The following is an 18,579-nucleotide window of genomic DNA, read 5'->3' on the forward strand; positions in this document are numbered from 1 at the left end:
CGTCCGCCGGATTTTTGGGAACAATTTTGGGGTATTCTTCCTATCAGTCAATATCTGAAGCTTCTCGCACTCATGGCATTCTGCCTCACGTTTTTTCCTTGTAAATAGGCGTTTCTCTTCCTTCTTCACCTCACGATCACTCTTCAATATACACCAGGCTAGTGAGCACGAACGAAGCGTGCCATATAAACAGCTCCGTTCTTTTTCGAGGCAGCGTGGCATTCCTCATCACCAGTTACCAGTTAATTTTTTTGGTTCACTGGAAACCTTTACAGTCAATAGTGGCGGTACGTAATAAGAGAGAGAGAGATATGCTCCTACAGCTCGGTCACATGGTCAGGTCGAAGGGTCGAAGATTGCTCTCGGTGAGCAGGTAGGAGAGATGAGTGGATTAGTCATCAGTTTAAATATAATTACGGACTTACTGTACAGAACCATACAAAATTAACGGAATTTGTACCAAAGAATATATATGTATGTCATTATTAGATCAGCTGTCGGGATGGACTGTATGCTAGGCAACGAGAATTGATTATTAGTTGTGTCGGTTAGGTTAGGTTAAACTGGTCAGTCCATTTCGGCCTCACATAGACTGAATGAGTCCGTAGTGTTACCAGAAGTGTATTAAACGACCAAGCTGAAAACCCCTAACAAAGACCAGGACCTATGCACTAAACAACTCCGTCCTCTTGGCAATTACTAGAAGGTAATAGGTCCTATGCCACTTGCTGCTTCTAGATCTGACAGCTGTATCACTTCAACAGTTACAGTCATTGCCTGGCAAGCGCAGGGCACGAGCACAAAACGTGCTCGATTGTTTCCTCCTCCAATCCGCTCTTTCTACATATGATATCAGTGACCAAGCCTAATTTAAAGGCATGTGACGCCAGAATGCAGTGTCCAGCCAGAATACCCGTCATGAGTCCTCTCTTGTTAATGATAGAAGCAAGTTCGTAAGTCTACACATAATCTTTGGCACTTTACAGCCCCACGCTTGGTTGTAATGGACATAATTTTTCGATTTATATTTATCACCTAATAGTTAAGGCTGCGTTGTCTGGGAGATTTGAAAGGACGTGATTCTAAGCCACCCATCAGAGCAAATGGGAATTAATTGTTACTGCTGTCGAAACGGATATATTTAACACACAATGAGTAGGGCTGCGTTGTCTGGAAGGTCAGAAAGGACGTGACTCCAAATTGTGCGCCCAAATTATTGCCAATAAGGATAGGAGTTTGAAAAGACGTGATTCCAAGCCACCCACCTATATCACATAGTTCACATAGCTTGGATACTCCCAAGATTTTCCAGTAAAATGTTTAAAATTGCTTAGACCCTTTCGAAGCTTAACATGCGTAACTTGACATTCATAATCTTTCATGTCGAACTATACATGCCAAATTAGATGAGTGTCGCTAAGTGGATCTGGCAAAACACACAAAAAACTTTTTATCACATTCAGCGCACTCCACATTTCAGAAAAACAATGGTCTGCTTGAACCAATCATATCTATTGACTTGCATTTCAAGATTAAATTGCCAGTCTGTTCTAATTTAATAGCGAAATATATTTATTTTAATTTATATTTCTTTTTTCTATATACATATTTCATCTTCGAGCTGAAAATGTTGTATTAGTATTCAGACATATCTGATGTTGAAGTGATAATTTCTTATTTTCATTATTTTTTACACCCTACATGGGTTATTGATTTTGCATCGGGCATATCCTATCTACCCACGTTTATTTTCGTTGTACGCCGCAAATAAATTACAGACACACCAACACAGTTGCGGCTGTTTTAAAAATATAAAATACGTAAGCGTTAAAGCCGCAACCAGCTTGCGTGTGAAAGATAGACGACAATGAGTGCTGTAGAACTTTGCAACAGGCAGATGGTTGTCATGGCACTAACTCGTTTAAAAAGTTCACACAAAGAAAACTGTGTAGCTTATATTCTTTGCGTATTCCCACATGAACATACATACACATAATATACAAGCATACGCACATGATATACAGATTTAAGTTGCTTTATACTGTTACCTTATTCCTTGCGACGCATTACAAACAAAGCACTTTGTGCAAAATAAAAAAATATCATAAAGCGTGATAAAACGTCATGTGTAGATATCATGAAATGAAATGAATTTCGACTCGAGTTATAGCAACTTAAACTGAAATGAAGTGTTTATTGCATTTTTCTGTGCATATGCACATACATACTGCAAACATACATATATATGGATAAATGTACATAGCTCCACATAGGAGAATATGCCAACTTGCGAAATATGCAATTTGTGTACAACAAAACGTAAAGTTAAAGCTTCGTAAGCAAACAGTTTTTTTTTTCTTTTCCAATGTCATATATATTTATTTATTTATTTTTTTTTCATATAGAAGTCGTAAACCATTTGAGAGAAAGTAATGTTTCGTTGCTATGAATATACGTTTTTCAAATCCCTATGGCCAACTAAAGTAAAATTGTACAACAATACGTTACTCAATTTCATGCACTTTGCAAGTACATATGTGGGTGGGGCCCAAACTGCATGTCGAAATTGTACGCCTCAGATAAAATGAAAAAAAAAAAAGCACAGCCAAATTTACGAGAGCTAAGCTTGACTGATATTTTACTAAAGTCGTTTAGATACGTGCGTATGTGTGTTTATATGTATTTAGTGGTGTATGTGTTTCAGAGTTTGTTGCGTCAGCTGTATATCTTATGCGAAAGTGCAACCGAATATTTCTAGTGTGCTTGTGACCCAGGGAGACTTTGTATTCTGAATGTGTTTGTACAGAAGTCTGCCCTTGGCGTATACGTAACATTTTGGAGTTTACTAAATATTTTAAAATTTTAGTGATGGACATAAAATTTACAATATGAAAGCAAATAAGTGATATTCTATTTTATATTACTTACCAACTTAAAATGAGATCTCGAAACTAGGACGAAGCTTTCCCATCTTTTTAATCGGTACTTACAGATAAGAGGATCCTATAGTTTGTATCGAACGCTGTCATTGTGGCGTATAGGGCGTCTCACGGCTGCGGGTTTTATGTACCAGAGAGACTCAGTACTTTGCCCCACAAAAGGATGTATAAGTTAGTTCTTTTCGTGAAGCCTGAGGCATGCGATGTGGATTAATTAGCAGGGTTCTTAATAAATAGAACGATTGGTTGGTACACCTCAAATCACATTGAACGACGCCGAAGGGTATGATTTCATAGCACTTGTGATCTCACCGCAGACAAACTGTCGAACTTTCCCTACCATGTTATTCTTGCCTAATTATTTTATCCCTTCAGCCCTCCGTCTTTAAGGATCGCCTTGTATGTTCGAGCAGTGAGCTCAAACCTCATACTGCATTTTTTTGCCTAGCTTTCTCTGCTTAGCTTAGAATGCAAGTTTAACTCTATACTCTGTGTTAAGCCAACAGTTAATTTTGGAAGAGAGCAGCACTCTTATGTATTTGGCACTATCAGAAAATCTTAACTCTTAAAGCTTAAGAGCCAGATGATGTATGATGCCGTGACACTTTGTGTCACAGTCACTCATATTAACAGTCACCACGATACAATACCAAAAACTTCATAAAGGCATTCAAGTTTATTGTCACTCACTGAAGTGAATGAATGCTCTTATATGATAGGAATTTTAGTTCAAACTGGAAAAAATGACTCGTTACGCTACACACAATTTGCCCCTTAAAGAAGATAAGTTTTACATAGGAGTTTCTTTCTAGTGGTGATGAGAACTGTTCCTAGAAAGATAAAAGTAAGTTCTCTGTTCTGCATCCAAATAACCAGCTTTCTCAATTATATTTGCATGCTGATTCGTATCACGTTGGAGCAATTGGGAAATTTTGTCATTGGCTTTGAATTTTCGACCCCTTTTTTGGGTACCAGCAGCTAACATACTCACACCTTTCTGCCTATACTTTTTCTTTCCGAAAAGATATTTTGCGTGTACACCTCGAGCATTGGGTATCGTGTATAAACTCTCTTTGTTGCATTCAATCTCAACATGATCCTATAGGCATCAGGTTCTTGCCCCGTTTCACAACAAGTCATGGAAGCCATTCCTCTTTCACGATAACTGGCGCCAATTGGGGTGACCAAAGGAGGTATATTCTTGCTCTACCTTTCTTTTCACAATTAAATAGAGAATTCTGCCTTCCTCCGACATAGCAACCAAAGTCTTTGGTTTGGCCAAATACACACTGTTAATATTTGCGCTAAATTTACCATTAACCTATTTTGATACTCGCCATGGGTATAACGGACAGGACTATAAATCGTCCGGAGAAATTTTTTCTCGACACTGCTCATAATACCGAGCCATGCATCAGGACAAGAAAGATGAGCGGCGTGTAGAGTATAAGTTTTCTTCGTCGGGAGAGGACTTTGCTTCTCAGTGGCGAATTCGCGTTTGTTTTCGCTGTTAATTCTGGTTCCCAGTTAGCCGAAGTTCTTCACAGTTTTCACCAACAGTCACGTAACTGCCAACATCCGAATGCGCCGATTCATTCCTGGTAGGCAGCAAGTACGTCGTCTTGTGCTCATTTACCGGAGGGCCCACTCTTTTTATTTCTGTATCCATTCCAGAGAAGGAACGATATACGGCACTCTTTATTAGAAATTGTACGCTCTTATAAAAGATTGATTGGTGATAGAACATTTACAAGGTCTAAAGCCACACTGACAAAGCCGAGTCAGTTCGCTAATTTGGGCTTCAGTCTTTCGCACAGTACACCATATGTGATATCATCATGCGATATTAAGTAAGCCGATTTCTCAGTTATTTGCGTGGTTTTCGGGACTACTTTTCTTTTGGAAATATAAATTCCAAGCTAGAAGCATACAATCATCCGTCTATTTATTGCATAGGATACTTGATGCTCTTTACCAAATTTTTGCCGCCGCAAATGAAAAGCTCAGCGGATAGTCCGTTATTTATTTTCTTAGCGAAATATTACCAATCTCACTTTTTCATAGTACGCTGCCGGATCGTGGGTTGTCGGGATCGTGTTTTCCCTCGTTATCTAGAAATGAGGAGAGGTATTTCATCCACAGCACACACTGCCTTTCGCATTGTTCATTGTGCCAGATATCCTTTTCGTGGCTACCGTTATCCAATTAGTGCATTAGCAGCACTGCTCACATATTTTGCGTGGACATCGGAGTCAACCAAAAGCTTATAATCAGATAGTCACTCGCCAATCTAAGTGCTAAGCTTCCATGATGGTTCGACATTTGTAAGAAAAATCAAGGTTTTTGGCTTAATCTTCCTGATACCTCAGATGTCAGTTGTTGTTGTGAGGTTAAAAACACCCAACCACCCCCTACCCACCTTGAAACTAGCAAAGGCGAGTGATTACTTAACCTTACTGAAATCACTTGGCTGGTTGTTGTTGTTGCTGTTGTAGCCATGGGACTGTTATCGATGTTGATGGTGCTTTGACGGATGCAGATCCGGTACGTTCCGGTACCAAGCCCGACCATCTCGGGAACGATTTGGTATGACCACATGCGACCTTCTAGGCCATACCACCCCCACCCCCTAGATCCATGAGGAGTGCGGTTTCGCCAGAGCCCCCTGCTGTCAATGAAATAGGATTCGCCACGAGTATGTGAGGCTGACAATTGGGTTGGAAAAGGTATTTATTTAGCGCTGGCAACACCTTGAAATGGTTGCATTACACAACCCCTTGAATCGATTTGGTACTTTAGTCGCCTCTTACGATAGGCATACCTACCGCGGGTAGCTAACTTCCTAACCCGCAGGGGGAAGAGATGGAAGTATTACACGGATTATGCGAAAATATTTCTACCCACAGATGTATCAGTAACTTTGTGGATAAAACTTGGCATAAGCATACAAGTCATCCACTGTAAGCTCAAATTGTTATTACAGGAAAGCTTTAACTAGCTATTAATATGCACACATACATACATATTAGGCCGTGTCGATTTGTGGGGATGCAAAAAAATCGTCCATTGCTCTGTAAAAATCATATTCTAGGAATCAAAATAAGAAACTTTGCCGAAGGAACCATACCTCTAAAACGAATTCTGATGTCCCCCAATTTGCGTCGAACTTTTGGGTAGGGGCAAATTTTGAAAAATCCCACTTAGGGTGCTCCAATCGAGCCCAAATGTATGACCGACCCCCACTAACTTTGGATGCCCGACCCACCGATGCCAGTGGCACACCCCCTGGAACCCCCTGGGGGTTCACCATACAAACATTTCAAAAAATCGGCGGTTTTGCACTTTACATGAAAAAATAAGCGAAATGCCTATGTTTTTTCTTTTTGGAGTTTATTTTTCTCTTTATAAATTTATTTAGTCAGAACATATGTAAATTTAAAAATGAATTTAACTTAGGAATAGAAAAGAAATTAAAAGAAATTATTAGAAATTAGCGTTTTTACAACCCCCTTTTAAAACCAAGGCATCACTGTGATGCATTTGCATGTCGTAAACATAGTTGTATGGGTTTTTTATTCAACCGTTTTAAAAAATGAAGGTATCACTGTGACACAATTGCAGATCGTAAAATTGCTTGTGTTGTTTTTTTTAAGCCACCACGGTGCAACGTGTTATATAGAAAAGTGATTTATCTGAATTGAAATGTACAATTAAAGTTCACGTTGAGTATATAATGTTCGATTATAACCGAACTTAGACACCTTTACTTTTTTTAGCTCATATTTTCCTAAGTCGAGATAATCGGATATGACATCAGCCAAGCTGACAATTTAAAAAGGAACGCGAAGAAGAAAGCCCCATAATGGAGAATTTAACTGATTTAATGCACACAATTTATGGGAAAACGTAGAGAATAATTAGTTCAAACAAAATATCAAGTGCTTAATTTTAATAAATATCGATTTTAGGAAAGTTAACATATTTCTTATATTCCGCCCAACGTTTGAAAACGATCTAGCCTAGTAGCAACAGCGTCCGTGGTGTGAGGACTGATAATTTTTTTTTTGTGACAGTGACACGATATCTTATATATAAATAGACAAGATGAAAAAATGTGTAACCGTTTTCTGCTAAACTATAATTGTAAGGTATACAAATTATATATGTATTAATAGGAAATTTTGAGCTGCACTGTTATCCATAAATAAAAAAATTTGAAAAATCATTCAAAAAATTTAACATAAAAGTCACACCACTACACATGCACTTATGCATACTATATACACGCTGTGTGTACTTGCTTTTTGTGTACTATGCTGAATCGTGAGCATGGCCGAGGAGTTGCTTTGTACACAATAAAATTTAACAAAAATACATAGCTGATCATGCATCAAGTATATTTCTTTTCTTTCCTTTGCTTTCCTTTCTTTTCCATTATATTCTTTTAATTTCCTTTCATTTGTTTTCCTTTCTTTCCTTTCCTTTCCTTTCATTTCCTTTCTTTTCATTTCCTTTCGTTTCCTTTCCTTTCCTTTACTTTCCATTCCTTTCCTTTCCTTTCCTTACCTTTTCTTTATTTTCCTTTCCTTTCTTTTAATTTTCTTTTTATTTCCTTCCATTTACTTTCATTCCTCTTCCATTCATATTCCTTCCTTTCCTTTCCTTTCCATTCCTCTACTTTTATTTTCTTTCATTTCTTTTATTTTCATTTCCCTTCCATTGATTTTCCTTCCTTTCCTTTCCTTTCTTTTCCTTTCCTTACCTTTCCTTATCCTACCTTTTGTTTACGAGAAGCAGATTGATTAAATCATACACTTCCTCCCAGAGCAATATAAAATTTCCCTATTTTGAGCTTACTTATTCATTATATTACCTATCGAATGTTCCTATTATTATATTAAAATGACAAATTATATCTCTTTTATTTTCATTTCCCTTCCATTAATTTTCCTTCCTTTCCTTTCCTTTCCTTTCCTTTCCTTTCCTTTCCTATCCTTTCCTTTCCTGTGGTTGAATTTCAACCACTGGGCGAACTCTAGTTTATATAAATGTATGTTAAACAAAAAAATTTTACGGGTATTTCATGTAGTACGGATATGTTTCTGTGTAATTGGCTCTCCGGACATGGGTACGTCAAAATATGATTGAACAAAATAAGGGATTTTAAAAACCCTTAGGATGTTTCTTTAAATGCTCACAATGGAACCAAAATGGACAAATGCTCCAGCGAAGAGTCGTCTAAATCACTGTTGGTAAATTGCAGAAAAAATTTTGAGCAGCCCAGAAGAGTGCATTAAACCAGCAAATTCGTATAAACCACACCCAAGGAAGAAAAGCGACTCCTGGGCTGAGATAGGGTAGGTTCGGTAATAGGGTATCTATTTTCTTTAAGGTTTGTGTTCATGAGCTTAAGGTGTCGTAAGAGTGGATGAGGGAGCACATCTCATGACAGCAGTGGCTCAATGAAAGTCATAAATTATGGTAAGTATTGCAGTCATACACGGTTAATAGCAGTCGTTTGCCTTTAAATGATTAACCACGATGTTCTTAGAAATCAGGAATATTAAGCCTAGGGAGCTTTCCGAACATTCAAACGCGAGTAAATTTCCAATGTTTAATCAGCGTGTTAAGTTACAAAAATTGCAGTTCACTGGAATCAATTGAGACTCGCCAAATCCACGAACCGATTGTATTTCCTGGAGTCATAAACAGGCATTTTGCAATTGTATCGAAGCTGCAACCATGTCGTATACTTACAGGCTTTCTCTACTGAAACTGGGAGAATGGGAAATGAGAAGAGTCTATTTTCCATTCTTTTGTCTATGTACGACTCCCGAAGGTAAGGAGAAGTAATCTTTCGCTTCTAAAGTAAGATTTATGTATGACATAACCCAACGAACCTAGCGAGTGCGTTGGCAAGGTCATGACTGGATGAAAATGCATAGTGCCAGAAGGTGGTCATACTTGGCTATAAGAGCGGAAGACGAGGGAGGCATCAAGGCGATTAGCAGCAATCAAGAGTAGAACGATCTTACATAATTTGGAATCTCCGATTGGCGCCAGATGGTAAAAAGAGAACTTACCATCGCGATTGATGAGCCAACACCACCCAGGGTTTAAGGAGCCATCTCCGTCATTATGAGGAAATATGAGAATATGAGAACACAGCCGTATGAAGCCAAAAAACATAAGCAGGTCCTCAGTGAACTCCACAATAAGGCGTCGGACCTATATGTCAGGAATTACCCGGTGAATCCTGTACTCAAAGAACAATACCCTAAACTTGCAGAAGAGGAACGCACACTCCCTAGGGAAAGGCGAGTCACTCTAGCTCAACTTCGATCTGGATACTGTAACAGGTTAAACTCTTACCTATCCAGAATCAACCCCGACATACAAAATTTATGCCCTGCTTGAAATGTGTCCCCACATGACACCAACCATATCTTCAATTGTAATGTGGAACCAACGCCTCTAACACCCCTCCATTATGGTCCAACCCTGTGAAACAGCATGTCTCCTTGAACACCCCGTTAGAGGATATTAACAACAATTTGTTATCGGTCATACCTATTGGATGGGGCGAAGCACTGCTACAACAAAAACAACAACAACCGTCACGATTTGAAGAACGTTATGGACACATAATCTAGTTTAAAAATTTGCCATGTTGTTCAAACAGTAACTGGAAAAGCAGCACCAAAATTTTTGAAAACATTTTCTTGAGTTAGAAAAACCATGTTTAGTGGGTCGCCCCTCGGCAATGGTTTGGCAAAAATGTAGATCCCGTTCCCCAATTTGAGGGAAAAATGCGAAATCAGCAACCCACGAATTAGGAGATAACCTTGGCTTTAATTGCCTCGTAGGCATATCACGCTCAGCGAATTCTATTATATTTATTAATATTATTTTACATTGCTATTTCATTATTTTAATTTTCAATAGCCGCTTTTTTTGCAAGCTATTGGAACGCTAGGTGGATTAAGGAATTGAATACAAAGTAACCACAAGAAGTAAGCTTGTTGAGTTGGCTAACCAGTTTGAAATGAAATCATTTAAGCAACAACAACAACAACAAAGGGTACATTGTGAATGAGCGAATAAAATGTACATACTGTGACGAATATTAGCATCAATCACGCAACAACAAATATATGAAGCAGCCACTCTTATGTGCATGTACACATTAAAGCTAGCAACACTTATGTAGAAAGCAACGAAGAGATATCCCACACACACAAATATGTAGTCATCAGCCGAAGCAGGGATGCACCTTAACGTTAAGCTAATCGTTTATCAAAAAATTTCTACCGTTTCCGTTGAAACACTTCGAAATATTATCGATAAAGAAATTATCAAGATAAATTGTATCTCGTTTTTAACCGAAACGAAAAGCTTTCGTGAACTTTAAAAACGTTAACAAAAACGTAATACTTTATGTTTGAATTGCGCTGGCAATGCTATAGCCATGGTGCAGCCGTAAGGTGGTAACAGTGAGCGGGCATACACACACAAACTACATGTAATATGCTAGTGGTAATGTCAAAAATACTCTGAGAAATGTTCGTACTGTCAAAATTCATGAGAAAAGTTACAATCAGCTTGGCTAATGCTTTCACCTTTAATGACTCCGCCATCAATCAGCTTTGCCAGCATAGTTTGAAATTAATAATCAACATAAACGATTTGATTTCGTTTTGATATGGCAGAAAACGAAAGAAAATCATTTCGTTAATTTGACGTTCCTAACGTTTCTAAACGAAACGAAATGACTTTGTTTCGTTTATTAAGGTTAATTATCGTAACGAAATGATATCGGTTCGTTGGTTAAGCATGCCTGAGCCGAAGTAGTTAATGACACATACACACGCCTATGGCTATGGTAGAGGCATTGACTACAGATATACATGTATATAGCTGGTAACTAACCAAACATGAGACCCAACTGTGCGCGAAGTTACTAGAAATTAGGAGAAATGGGTGAACGAGGAATCCGAGAGTATCAAAGCAGCGCAAGCTGAGTAATAACTATTCAGTATTCAGTTTTGATGTAAACACGCTGTTGTAAAGTACGTGATATTGAAGTATAATTGTGAAGTACTAATCTAAATAAAGACCAGTATGCAATACTGAATATTGGAGTGATTTATTCAACAGTTTGCCGATCCAACGTTCGCAGAAGATTTCAAATAAGAGGTATTTCCCCAGAATTCGATAAAATACGAATATACAGATAAAAAATATAAAAATAACAAAATACAAAACAGCGTTGTGGTACGGTGACATACATACAGATAAACACAGGTATTCCATGTATTTTGTTTTGTAATTATCTGGAAAAGTGTCAAAAACGTACTGCGCCAGAAGTAGAAATGTGAAAGTAGCTAAAAAAAAGTACCATCTAGCTGATTTCCTTCCACCACCTGTATGGATACACAAAGATGAAGCTGTCTAGCCAGTTGAAGAGTTTTTTTCAAGCTCGCTTGAAAAACAAAGCAACTAATATTGTCTTATTTTTAATCTCCCATTTATTAAAGGTTTAGCGCATATAACAATAAAATTTATAAAAAAAATTGTTGTGGTTTAAAATTTGCTTTATTGTAACTATGCTATTGATAATAGGACAGTTACGAAGAATATGTGAAAGCCAGGCATTGAACTGGAATTTTTCAAACAAACAAAAACTCAGAAATCAATGCATTTTTATGTCCATAAATATTCTCATGTACATGTTTTTACATGCCAAGTATGTAAGTAAATTGAATTTTAATTGATTTTCAGTGCCATTGAAAATAAAAAACCACAAATGTACTGTCATAATATGTAATTAATTCTTATCAATGAACTTATGAGTATTTGGTTTTGTACATTTTAATTACATATTTGTTTAAAGGTTTATTCTATACGAGACAATGCCTTTTATTTCGAAGAACACACCATACCGAAAAAATTAAACTTTTTTATGACAGTGCACTTTAATTTACACACTTTCTTCTTACTCTCCAATATGTGTAGGATGAAAATTCATTTGAAAGAAAGTTACTACCATGCTTTTTCCCTTGTTTCTCGCCTTTCTGGGGGTATATGAGACAAGTCGCATGAGCCTTCACCCCATTTGAATAGTGTAATATAAATACTTTCAGAGATATTTGCGCTACGAAAGTTTGAACTCGCATTGTGATGGCATGCCCCCTTATATATAGTTGTATTTTTCGAAATAGACCCAGCACTATCAAAATCGTATTGTTGCGAATACTAGCTGTTCTATACATCACTATGCTGCTAGTAAATAATTGCACAGCAACAGCAAAGTAAGCAACCACACATATGTATATGTAAACAACAAGGCAAGCCGCCACATATACATGTAAACAGCGAAGAGAATATTTTACATACATACAAGTAGTCAGCAGCTAAGAGCAGTAGTTATTACTCACGCATATATGTAGCTAGAAGACAAACGTGAATATCAGATACCTAAAGGAGAAATAAATAAGCAGCTGTTCGCGAAAACCCTAGACCTTAGGAGAAATATGCGAACAAGGTTACCGAGAGTATAAAAGCAGCGCAAGCTGAGGTATAAATAATCAGTTTGTTTTAAATACGGTTTAAGTGGAGTACTCGAGTATTGTAATTGTGAAGTACTACTGCCAAAGTAGAGTAATGAATAGAGAATATTTCGCTATACTGAATATTTGAGTTATTTGTTTGACAGTCCAACGATTCGTACTATAACATAAGGTGCAGAATAATCAGGAATTTCCAAACCTTCGCCACAGTATAAATGAAAAAATTGCAATAAATTTGTCAATTCATTTTTTTCGTTCTTAAAGGCAAGAGATACAAATTGATGGGCTCCGCAGTGATATATTATTTTCATTCATTAAGTTAAAACAATTAAATAAATAAATGTAAGGCGCGATAACTTACGAAGAGATCTAAGGCCGAGCTTCTCTTCCAATTTGCGTCGTGCTCCTCTTGATTTTCCCTACAAATTGGGCATACGGTGTGGTAGGCGGAGCATGCTACCATCACACCACGGTGGCCGCCGCTAAAAGAGTTACCCAAAAAAAATATAGTTCGTTTCCGTTTCCTATTGGGGTGTATTCTAAACTGGAGCTAGGAGCAATTTTTTACGTTGTAGTGTCTTGTGGTGTGTCTGCTTGAAACACCACTAAGCTGCTAAAAGAAATTGGGCGCGGTAGTTATTCGAGTATATACTATTATTACCGACTGCTGAGCCAATGCTGGTCCACAAATACCCTTACTGTTGACAAACAGGTATGTCTTCCTAGTTGAACGCTAAAGATAATTTTTGGTGCTTGAATATTTGACTAAAAGATCAATTTTAATAACTACAAAATCAATTTTCCATATACTAAAGTCTGACGATTTTGTTGGCCGGCTGAAGCGTTCTATGTCGCTTTATCAGCAAAAGTCTTTTCCTCGTTTTTCAAATGAGTTTTGATTCGCTAAACCACTGGAAGAGTCTTGGAATATATGTGTTAAGGTCTGAGTGCGATAACACGACTTTACTTTAAACTTAGGTCCGAATAAAGTGATTTCTACGTATCACAAATACACTATAACGGTTCAACCGTTACATTTTGCCATTTCGCAATATTCTTAAGAAAGATGTAAGTAGTAAAAGTTCTTTTCGAAAACCATAATTTAATATCTGAACAGGATAACGAAAAAATACTTAAGTCGAAACGTGTTTACTAAAACTTCGCATAAGACTTCGTGGAAGTCACATTTGGAACTTGTGATCGCCATATCCTCTCCTGCTAAATATGAATGTATGTAACACAATCATATTTGTAACAGAATTCCCTTCACTTAGATGAGGTTGACAATTGTGCTAGGAAACTCTGAAGTCATAAAGCTTTGTAACCCCTTCAATCCCACAATTTTACGGTGTATATATTTTGTCAATAAAACAGCCCTTTTCATCTTTAACTCATTACCATGTAAAGTTTTAGTGGCTACACAGAAGATGGTTGGGTTTAGGAGGCAGGAGTAATGAGCTTCTTAAACCGAATGTAAATGACACGCCTCAGTCATTTTCTTATGGATGACGTACACTAGGATTCGCTTGCATGGACTTATACACATAACTCAGAGGTGCCAAAATACACGAATTCCTGTGCATTGAATTTATGGAAGAGCCTTTTATGAGCTTCTGGCCGCCGTGGTGTGATGTGCTCCGCCTGCCACTTCGAAGATCTTGGGTTCACGCCAGGGGCAAAGCAAAATCAAAATTTCCGAAATTATTTTTTTTTTTGTCAATTAGAAAAAAGTTTTCTAGGCGGCGTCGCTCCTCGCCAGTTTTTGGTAAGCACTCCGACTGTATTTCTGTCATGAAAACCTCTTAGTGAAAACTTATCTGCCTTGCAGATGCCGTTCGGAGTCGGCATAAAACAAGCAGGTGCCGTGTCGTGCCAATTTGTAGGAAAAATTAAAAGGAACACGACGCAATTTGGAAGAGCAGCCCGACCTAAAATCTCTTCGGAGGTAATCGCGCCTTACATTTGATTAAGATGGTCAATACTTTTTATACTCAGTTGAGCAGAGCTCACAGAGTATATTAATTTTGATTGGATAACGGTTGGTTGTACAGGTATAAAGGAATCGAGATAGATATAGGCTTCCATATATCAAAATCATCAATATCGAAAAAAAATTCGATTGAGCCATGTCCGTCCGTCCGTCCGTTAACACGATAACTTAAGGTATCTTGATGAAATTTGGTATGTAGGTTCCTGGGAACTCATCTCAGATCGCTATTTAAAATGAACGATACCGGACTATAACCCCGCCCACCTTTTCGATATCGAAAATTTCGAAAAATCGAAAAAGTGCGATAATTCATTACCAAATACGGATAAAGCGATGAAACTTGGTAGGTGAGTTGAACTTATGACGCAGAATATAAAAATATTAAAATTTTGGACAATGGGCGTAGCACCGCCCACTTTTAAAAGAAGGAAATTTAGAAGTTTTGCAAGCTGTAATTTGGCAGTCGTTGAAGATATCATGATGAAATTTGGCAGGGACGTTAGTCTTATTACTATATGTATGCTTAATAAAAATTGACAAAATCGGAGAACAACCACGCCCACTTTTTAAAAAAAATTTTTTAAAGTCAAATTTTAAAAGAAAAGTTACAGTATACAGTTTACAGTATATAAGTAAATTATGTCCACATTCAACTACAATAATGATATGGTGCAACAAAATACAAAAATAAAAGAAATTTTCAAAATGGGAGTGGCTCCGCCCTTTTTCATTTAATTTGTCTAGGATACTTTTAATCCCATATGTCGAACAAAACATTACCAATCCTTGTGAAATTTGGTAGAGGCTTAGATTCTAGGACGATAACTGTTTTCTGTGAAAAAGGGTGAAATCGGTTGAAGCCACACCCAGTTTTTATGCACAGTCGACCGTCTGTCCTTCCGCTCGGCCGTTAACACGATAACTTGAGCAAAAATCGTTATATCTTTACTAAACTCAGTTCACGCACTTATCTGAACTCACTTTATATTGGTGTAAAAAATGGCCGAAATCCGACTATGACCACGCCCACTTTTTGGATATCGAAAATTACTAAAAATGAAAAAAATTCCATAATAATATACCAAATACGAAAAACGGGATGAAACATGGTAATTGGATTGGTCTATTGACGCAAAATATAACTTTAGAAGAAAACTTTGTAAAATGGGTGTGACACCTACCATATTAAGTAGAAGAAAATGAAAAAGTTTTGCAGGGCGAAATCAAAAGCCCTTGGAATCTTGGAAGGATAACTGTTCGTGGTATTACATATATAAATAAATTAGCGGTACCCGAGAGATGATGTTCTGGGTCACCCTGGTCCACATTTTAGTCGATATCTCGAAAACGCCTTCACATATACAGCTACCACCACTCCCTTTTAAAATACTTATTAATACCTTTAATTTGATGCCCATGTCGTACAAACACATTATAGAGTCACCACTGGCCCAGCTTTATGGCGATATCTCGAAAAGGCGTCCACCTATAGAACTAAGGCCAACTCCCTTTTAAAATACTTATTAACACCTTTCATTTAATACCCATATCGTACAAACAAATTCTAGAGTCTCCCCTAGTCCACCTTTATAGCGATATCTCGAAAAGGCGTCCACCTACAGAACTAAGGCCAACTCCCTTTTAAAATACTTATTAACACCTTTCATTTAATACCCATATCGTACAAACAAATTCTAGAGTCAGCCCTGGGACACCTTTATGGCGATATCTCGAAAAGACGTCCACTCATAGAACTACCCACTCCGTTTTAAAATACTCATCACCACTTTTCGTTTGATACCCATATTGTACAAACGAATTCTAGAGTAACCCCTGGTCCACGTTTATGGCGATATCTCGAAAAGGAGTCCACCTATAGAACTAAGGCCCACGCACTTTTAAAATACTCATTAACACCTTTCGTTTGATACCCATATTGTACAAACGCATTCTAGAGTCACCCCTGGTCCACCTTTATGGCAATATCTCGAAAAGGCGTCCACCTATAGAACTAAGACCCACGCACTTTTAAAATACTCATTATCACCTTTCGTTTGACACCCATATCGTACAAACAAATTCTAGAGTCACCCCTAGTCCACCTTTATAGCGATATCTCGAAAAGGCGTCCACCTATAGAACTAAGGCCAACTCCCTTTTAAAATACTTATTAACACCTTTCATTTAATACCCATATCGTACAAACAAATTCTAGAGCCAGCCCTTACTTACTTACTTACTTAATTGGCGCTTAACCGTCTAAACGGTTATGGCCGTCCAACAAGGCGCGCCAGTCGCTCCTTCGCTCCGCCAACCGGCGCCAATTGGTCACACCAAGGGAATTTAAATCGTTTTCCACCTGGTCCTTCCAACGGAGTGGGGGCCGCCCTCTACCTCTGCTTCCATAGGCGGGTTCCGATAGAAACACTTTCTTGGCCGGAGCATCATCTTTCATTCGCATAACATGGCCTAGCCAGCGCAGCCTCTGCGTTTTAATTCGCTGGACTATGTTGATGTCTGCGTATAGCTCGTACAGCTCATCATTAAATCTTCTTCGGTACTCGCCATCGCCAACGCGTAGAGGTCCATAAATCTTTCGAAGAACTTTTCTCTCGAACACTCCCAAAGCCGCTTCATCTGCTGTTGTCATGGTCCATGCTTCTGCCCCATATAGCAGGACGGGTACGATAAGTGACTTGTAGAGTATGATTTTCGTTCGCCGAGAGAGGACTTTACTTTTCAATTGCCTACCTAGTCCAAAGTAGCATTTATTGGCAAGATTGATTCTTCGCTGGATTTCAGTGCTGATGTTGTTGCTAATGTTGATGCTGGTTCCCAAATAAACGAAGTCTTTTACTATTTCGAAATTATGGCTGCCAACAGTAGCGTGGTTGCCAAGGCGCATATGCGCTGACTCTTTGCTCGATGACAGCAGGTACTTCGTTTTGTCCTCATTCACCATCAATCCCATCTTTACCGCTTCTTTTTCCAGCTTGGAGTAAGCAGAACTAACAGCGCGGGTGTTTAGGCCGATGATATCAATGTCATCAGCATATGCCAGTAATTGCACGCTTTTATAGTATATTGTTCCAGTGCGGTTAAGTTCTGCAGCTAGTATAATTTTCTCCAGCATCAAATTAAAGAAATCGCACGATAGGGGGTCACCCTGTCTGAAACCTCGTTTAGTTTCGAACGGCTCGGAGAGGTCCTTCCCAATTCTGACTGAGCTGATGGTGTTGCTCAACGTCATTTTGCACAGCCGTATAAGTTTTGCGGGGAAACCAAATTCAGACATAGCGGCATATAGGCAGCTCCTTTTCGTGCTGTCGAAGGCGGCTTTAAAGTCGACGAAGAGGTGATGTGTGTCGATTCTCTTTTCACGGGTTTTTTCCAAGATTTGGCGCATTGTGAAAATCTGGTCGATGGTAGATTTACCAGGTCTGAAGCCGCACTGATAAGGTCCAATCAGCCGGTTCACGGTGGGCTTCAATCTTTCGCACAATACACTTGAAAGGACCTTATATGCGATATTAAGAAGGCTGATTCCACGATAGTTGGTGCATTTTGCAGTATCCCCCTTCTTGTGGACTGGGCAAAGAACACTTAGATTCCAACCGTCGGGCATGCTTTCGTCCGCCCATATTTTGCTAAGAAGCTGCTGCATGCGCCTTACCAACTCCTCGCCGCCGAACTTGAATAGCTCCGCAGGCAATCCATCAGCGCCCACGGCCTTGTTGTTTTTCAATCTGGTTATTGCTATTCTAACTTCGTCATAATCGAGCGGGGGGACATATATTCCATCATCATCGATTGCGGGATCGGGTTCTTCATCTCTGCGCGGTGAATTGCTGCCTCCATTTAGGAGAGCAGAGAAGTGTTCGCTCCATAATCTAAGCACTCTCTGGACATCAGTTACAAGGTCGCCGTTTTCATTCCTACAGGAGTTTGCCCCGGTCTTAAAACCTTCCGTCTGTCGCCGTATTTTTTGGTAGAATTTTCGGGCGTTATTCCTGGTGGCTAGCAGCTCAAGCTCCTCGCACTCACGCCTTTCTGCTTCTGCTTTTTTCTTCCTGAAAAGGCG

General features: G+C 38.6%; 1 protein-coding gene across 3 annotated transcripts in view; it reads left to right on the plus strand.

Moving 5' to 3' along the window:
• jdp (DnaJ domain-containing protein) overlaps positions 1–18,579 on the plus strand; it is a 171,997-nt gene that overhangs the window by 80,351 nt on the left and 73,067 nt on the right. The window lies entirely within an intron of this gene.

The sequence above is a fragment of the Eurosta solidaginis genome, chromosome 1 (assembly GCF_040869045.1).
Source record: "Eurosta solidaginis isolate ZX-2024a chromosome 1, ASM4086904v1, whole genome shotgun sequence".
Taxonomy (NCBI): Eukaryota; Metazoa; Arthropoda; class Insecta; order Diptera; family Tephritidae; genus Eurosta; species Eurosta solidaginis.